Here is a 5,617-nt window from a genome sequence, read left to right as displayed (position 1 = left end):
TTGTAGTTAAGAGCTGTGAGTATGACTGTGCGTCTCGGAAAGTGTCCTTTACTTTTAGTCAGCTGGCTGTCATCTGGTCCTGAACATCATGAAATGTGGAAAATATGGGGCCCAGGACTGAGGAAGAAGGAGCAAGAAAGATCAGTCGGGGCTGACTTTCCTAATTTTTTCCCTTATTTTCCTATGTCAAATTTTTAAAAATTAGATTGGGTAGAGATATATTAAGAAACAGATCAGTATTCTGGACAGTAGTGCATGGAATAGAAAAATATAAAAACGTCTAGGGGTGTCAAAGAGGTTGAGGCTACAGGGGAAAAATGAATAGATAGTGATAATTTGATCTCATATATGTCCATATGATAAAGTAATATATAATATAATGTGTATATAGAAAAGTTAGACATAATTCAGTTGCCTCTGTACATTTTAAGTTGTGCTGTAAAGAGAGAAATGTTTGAATTTATTCTTATTTTTGGAGATTGTCTTTTTGTCATATAAGCCAGAAGTGGGATCAGTGAGGATCTCCAGACATGCTGGAAGTCTTTTGCAAAGTATTTTTGTCAGTAATTGTGGGCCATACTTGAAAATCCATTATCCCACTCTGCTTTTTTTTTATCAGTAAACTCTCATTCCTATGCTTTTTTTTTTCTCTCAATTGATGCTCATTACTTGATTAAAGGTTACAGTGTCCTTTCTCAAATAGAAAAGGAATGCATGCTCTAATTAGTAGAGTATGAAAGAGTATTCTATAAATGTAGTGATAATAAGGTGCAAAAAAAATGATAATGAAGGGACAGAGGAAAGACAGTAATGGACTGCCAAATGTGGGTATGTGTTCCTGAACCATTCTAGCAGAAGCTACAGAACTGTTCTTCCAAGAAGTAGCTGCAAATCTTCAGCAACAGTTTAAGGAAAAGTAAGAACTGCTTGGGACAGGGGGAAGCTGTTGTTTGGAAGAACTATGCTTAAGAGCACAGTCATAGGTGGTATAAAAATGGAAACGGTAAGTGTTTTGGATTCCTGTATTATAAATGGGGAGGAAAGAGAAAAGTCTTGGAGGCTGAGTGAAAAATATCAAATAATTTATAGCGATATATGAGAAATACTCATGTACAATTTCTGTTGTAATCTCTTAAAATTTCAGCCCTCTTAGTGTGAGATTGGCCCAGCTTTGGTTTTGATAGCATTACTGCTCAGACTTTGAGAGGAGCTCGCTTAGTCTTGTAGGTATCTGCAGTTTTGGATGAAGAGCAAAATTCACTTTGTGTAGTGCTGGAAACTAGATGGTGAGAAATGTTATTTGGAATTTAAATGGACTTAATGTGAATTCCTGTTTAAGTCTACAAATTAACATAAGTATTTAACCAACTGTACATGGCCCAGTCAGGACTGGAAGACTTTTAACTATAAAGTGATCAGACTATTCACTATGAACTGTCTAAAACTATAAACTATTAACTGTCTTGGCAATGTACTCAGTATATTCTAGAAGTACAGTGTATTTCAGTGGCCGCTTCTCATTTTTTGTTTAGATTGCAGTTGATGTATCTGCAGTATTCCAAGAAATGGGAGGATAAAACTTTACAATGTTTACTCATGTGGATGTTGTTAAAAATCTTATTTTCTGTTAAAACTAGAGATGAACAACTAATTTTTGGGAGAGCATGGTTCTTCATGAACTTGGATTCATGTTTGTTTTCACTGAAATGTTGTCCTAAAGAACTGGAAACGGAATATTCCTTCATACTGTGGTTCCTGTGAATGATATCTACACAAGTTACTGTAATATGTGAGATGTTTTGTTGGAGTATTTTAAAGTCACTTGAAGTGATGAGAAATTAGATAGGTATTGTTATGAGTGATATGTTAATCAAGTAGTTGATAACCAAACAAATAGGAAAGGAATGAACCTCTTTTTCAATCTATTTCATCTTTAGTTTTAGCTGTATTTTAAGTAACTGAAAGCAATACCTGCAAATGACTTAAAAAAAAAAAAAGTGTTTATTATAATTTAGTCAGATTCTATATTTGAGGATAGGTAGTCATAGCTTAAGTGCTACCCTTGAATGAAATCATATTGAAAAGTAAAATATTGATAATGGAAGAGAAAATAGTGTGGAAATTGCTTGAGGATTTCAATAAAATCTAGCACTGCAGTAAGATGTAACAATACTGCAGGGATCTACTTGTAATAGGCTAAAGCACTTTCATCTTTAATTGCAAAAGGGCTTCAGGGTTTCCTTTAATACTTTTAAATATTTGAGTCTTAGGAAAATCAGAGTTACTTTTCTCATCTCCTCTATCCTATTATATGCCTATACTACTTCCTGTAAGTAACATGTCTCAAAGGACAACTATGTAACAAGGATATACTTGTGATAAAACTTTCCCAGAACTCTCTAGAAAACATTTCTGAAATACATTTTTGATACTTTTGAAGATGTAAGACATTTAAATAACTCATATCAAGTCATTACTCTGTACAACTTACCTAGAATTCTACATCAATATCTTTGCCAAATATCTTATTGAACAAACAGTACAAAAGTTGATCAGTCATTATTCTTGAGAACTTGAAAGTACAAAGCCAACAGCTGGAGCTGAACTCTATGTTCAGCTAGCTGGAGGAGCTAAAAGCTTCACCCTTGATAAAAATTAGTGCCTGATATGTCTGAACTCCTGTATGCTTTTCAGAAGACTGTGTTTCAAGTGGTTATTGATACTGATGACCTGGGAACTGGACATCATGTTTTTTCCAGGCCTGTGGTCACCTGCATCCTTAGACAATTATGTTTATTAGTTTATGTTTCAGCTTACTTACATTTTGTGTTTAAGCAAAATGACCAATTAAAATAATAAATAATAATAATAAAAAATCAATTGAGGAGTTCATTTTTTGATTAATAAATCGTGCCTTTTTTTTTGTCCTGGTGACAGCAGTCCAATTTTGTCTTTATGAAAGAGCTTTCAAATTAAATATAATGACTATTTACAGAACTTAAGAGTTTCTGAAAGATCTGTAATGTCAAATGATATTCAAGACTGAATAGCAGATATATTTCACTAATAGGAAAATATCTAGGAACAATTACAGCAAAGCAGAAAATGCTAGCTTTAATATAATTTGTTGTTTACTAGCATCTGTTCTTTTGCTATTTCCTGTCAGTGAATGTCAATATCCCTTATTTGTTACAGATCATGGTTTTAAAACTATTTTGGAATGTAGCAAAGTTGCTGAAGTTAAACTTTTCATAACAGAATTTTAATGAAATGTAGACAAACAGAATTGGTGGAAGGTCATAAGATTGTGTTGTTGTTTCATTGAAGGTATAATTTTCTATTCTGTGAAGCTTACTGGAGACATCCAGAAACTACTTTATGAAGAAAAATGTCAGGAAGGGCTAAATCACAGTGGTGAGTTATACACTGATACAGTATCTATAGATAAGGCTAAGAATAATGCTTATTTGTCTCAAAATGAAGGCTGTTGACCACAGGCTAGTGAAGGACTAATGAGCTTTTTCAGCTGTTTTTTGAAGAAAGCATCCATCCTCTAGATACTACAAGTAAGATCAGAAAACTCAAATTCCCATTTGAGTGAGACTGAGCTAAGATACCAGCTGATGTTCTATTTCCAGTCATGTTTAGACCACAGCAAGCAAATGATTACCTTTTAAGTGCTTAAATACTCATTACAGGAGCAATATGACTATATACATTGAACTAGAATTTTTGTGTGATGGCAATAGACAGGCAGCCACCATTTCAACTTCATGTACTTTTCCCAGATGCATCACTGCACCTGAGCAGTGGGACTTGTCCAGTTTATCCAGTCTGACAGCAGTACTCTGTATCTTATTCCCACCCTTACTGCCATGATTTAAGTAGGTTTTATCTGGAGGGGAAAAAAAATAATGGACTGGATGTGCAAAGGATTCAACAAAACTTTCTCAGACATCTGTGGAGCTTCTCAGTAGTCCCAAACAGGTTAGGTTCTCTTAGGTTTGCCGGCCTGGAGCCATAATCTGCTCTTCAATAAAGTCTCTTCTAACTTCTCCCTAATGGTCTATGTTAGCAAAGAGAAGGAAAGGTATTGAAGGTCCTGCGTGTGTACCACAGACAAAAACTCCACTGCTTTTAACTGGAAATATGCCTGAGTTAGAAACATGGAGCTTTAGCCCTGAAGATTGAATTAGTGCATTGTCTTCAGAGAGTTCTTTTAAAGTAACTTCAAGCCCTTTTTCCTATAATACTGAACTTGCACTGCATGCTAAGCTGTATAAATAGACATGGGCAAGCATCATGAAACTTTTCAAGTTCTAGCCTATTGTTTTAAAACTCACTACCTCTATTTTTTTATCAATTGAGATTTCAGCCTGTCTATGGAGAGTGCTATAACGATAATCACAGCATGTTAGCACTTTAGAGTGATGGCGACCTTATTTGTTTCCACTTACTGAAGAATGTTTTTGTAGAGTCAATGATTGTGTCAGTGCACTGAGAAGCAAGAGACTGGATCTACTGTCTTTATGTTGCTTATTAACAAAAAAGCTAACTGAACATGGTGAAATGCTATTCTTGCAGAGTAGTTCTGTTTTAATACTTAGTTTGTGTGTAAATAATTACTTCAATAGTTTAATGTTTCCCAGCCAAAAGCTTCAGAATCAGGTTGCCAAATCAGCAGACTTCTGATCAGAAGGTATTGTTGGACTGTAACTATGGCACAAAGTATACATCCCACAGACAATTTTCCTCTTCTTCTCATTTATGCTTACTTATTATTAATGACTTCAAGAGAAACTAAAACAACAGCACCAGGGTAAAGATGCCATGGGAAGAAATGTGTAGATCTAAGATAGCAGACCTTAGATCTCTGCTTGTGACTATACTGAAAGATGAGTGCCCAGTATCAGAAATGGGGGTTGGATGGGTGGAGGAGCAGCACAGCTCAGTGTGCACATTGTGTTTGGGGCTGGTAGCCCTACAATATGCGAGACTGAACAAGGAATGGCCACCGTTCGCACAAACTACGCGAGTTCCTATTAATGGGTAGGAAGGGACTGAAATAAACCATTCTCAGTCAATACTCAGTTTTTGTTTCAAATATAGCATGCTTAAATACTTTTAATGTTTTTTAATGTTTTTCATAACATGAAGTTGAAGAGCAGTGTGCGTACTTTACCAGCCCTTATTTGTGTCGGGTGGTTGAAAACAGAGAAAACAACCAGACAGGTTAAACTTTTACCAGCAGTTCCACCTTGTTCAAAATTGCCTCTTCTCTTCCCTGCACTGAGACGTGTTACTCTAAGTAGGTGTACGAGGTATTACAATGTGCAATCTTCTGAAATTTGCCTAATAAGCAGCAACCTTTAATCTATTAAGACTAACAGTCGTGGTAACTGCGATAGCTTCGGTGGTAAATGAGTGGGGCTTCATCACCTTTGTGTTGCTGCTTTGTGTAATGCTGCTTTTCCCTTTCCTAAATCGGGGTTTACCGCAGATACTTCGCCCAAATTCAGTGCATCCAGCGAGCGCGGCCGGCACGCGCTCACACAACGCAGCAGGTACCGCCCTGGCCCGGATCCCTCGCAGCTCCCTCACAGAGCGGGGCCGGGGG

At 36.3% G+C, this 5,617-nt stretch overlaps 1 protein-coding gene across 1 annotated transcript in view; it reads left to right on the top strand.

The window, feature by feature from the left end:
• The first annotated feature begins 780 nt into the window (after window positions 1–780).
• Window positions 781–5,617, top strand: part of SORBS2 (sorbin and SH3 domain containing 2) — a 137,346-nt gene continuing 132,509 nt past the window's right edge. The window contains 1 exon segment of the mRNA XM_019614819.2: window positions 781–1,003. The gene's annotated coding sequence lies outside the window, so the exon portion shown is untranslated.

This window comes from Meleagris gallopavo, chromosome 4 (genome assembly GCF_000146605.3).
Source record: "Meleagris gallopavo isolate NT-WF06-2002-E0010 breed Aviagen turkey brand Nicholas breeding stock chromosome 4, Turkey_5.1, whole genome shotgun sequence".
NCBI lineage: Eukaryota > Metazoa > Chordata > Aves > Galliformes > Phasianidae > Meleagris > Meleagris gallopavo.
The sequence above is the reverse complement of the archived record's forward strand: the minus strand, read 5'-3'. Positions and strand labels throughout refer to the sequence as shown.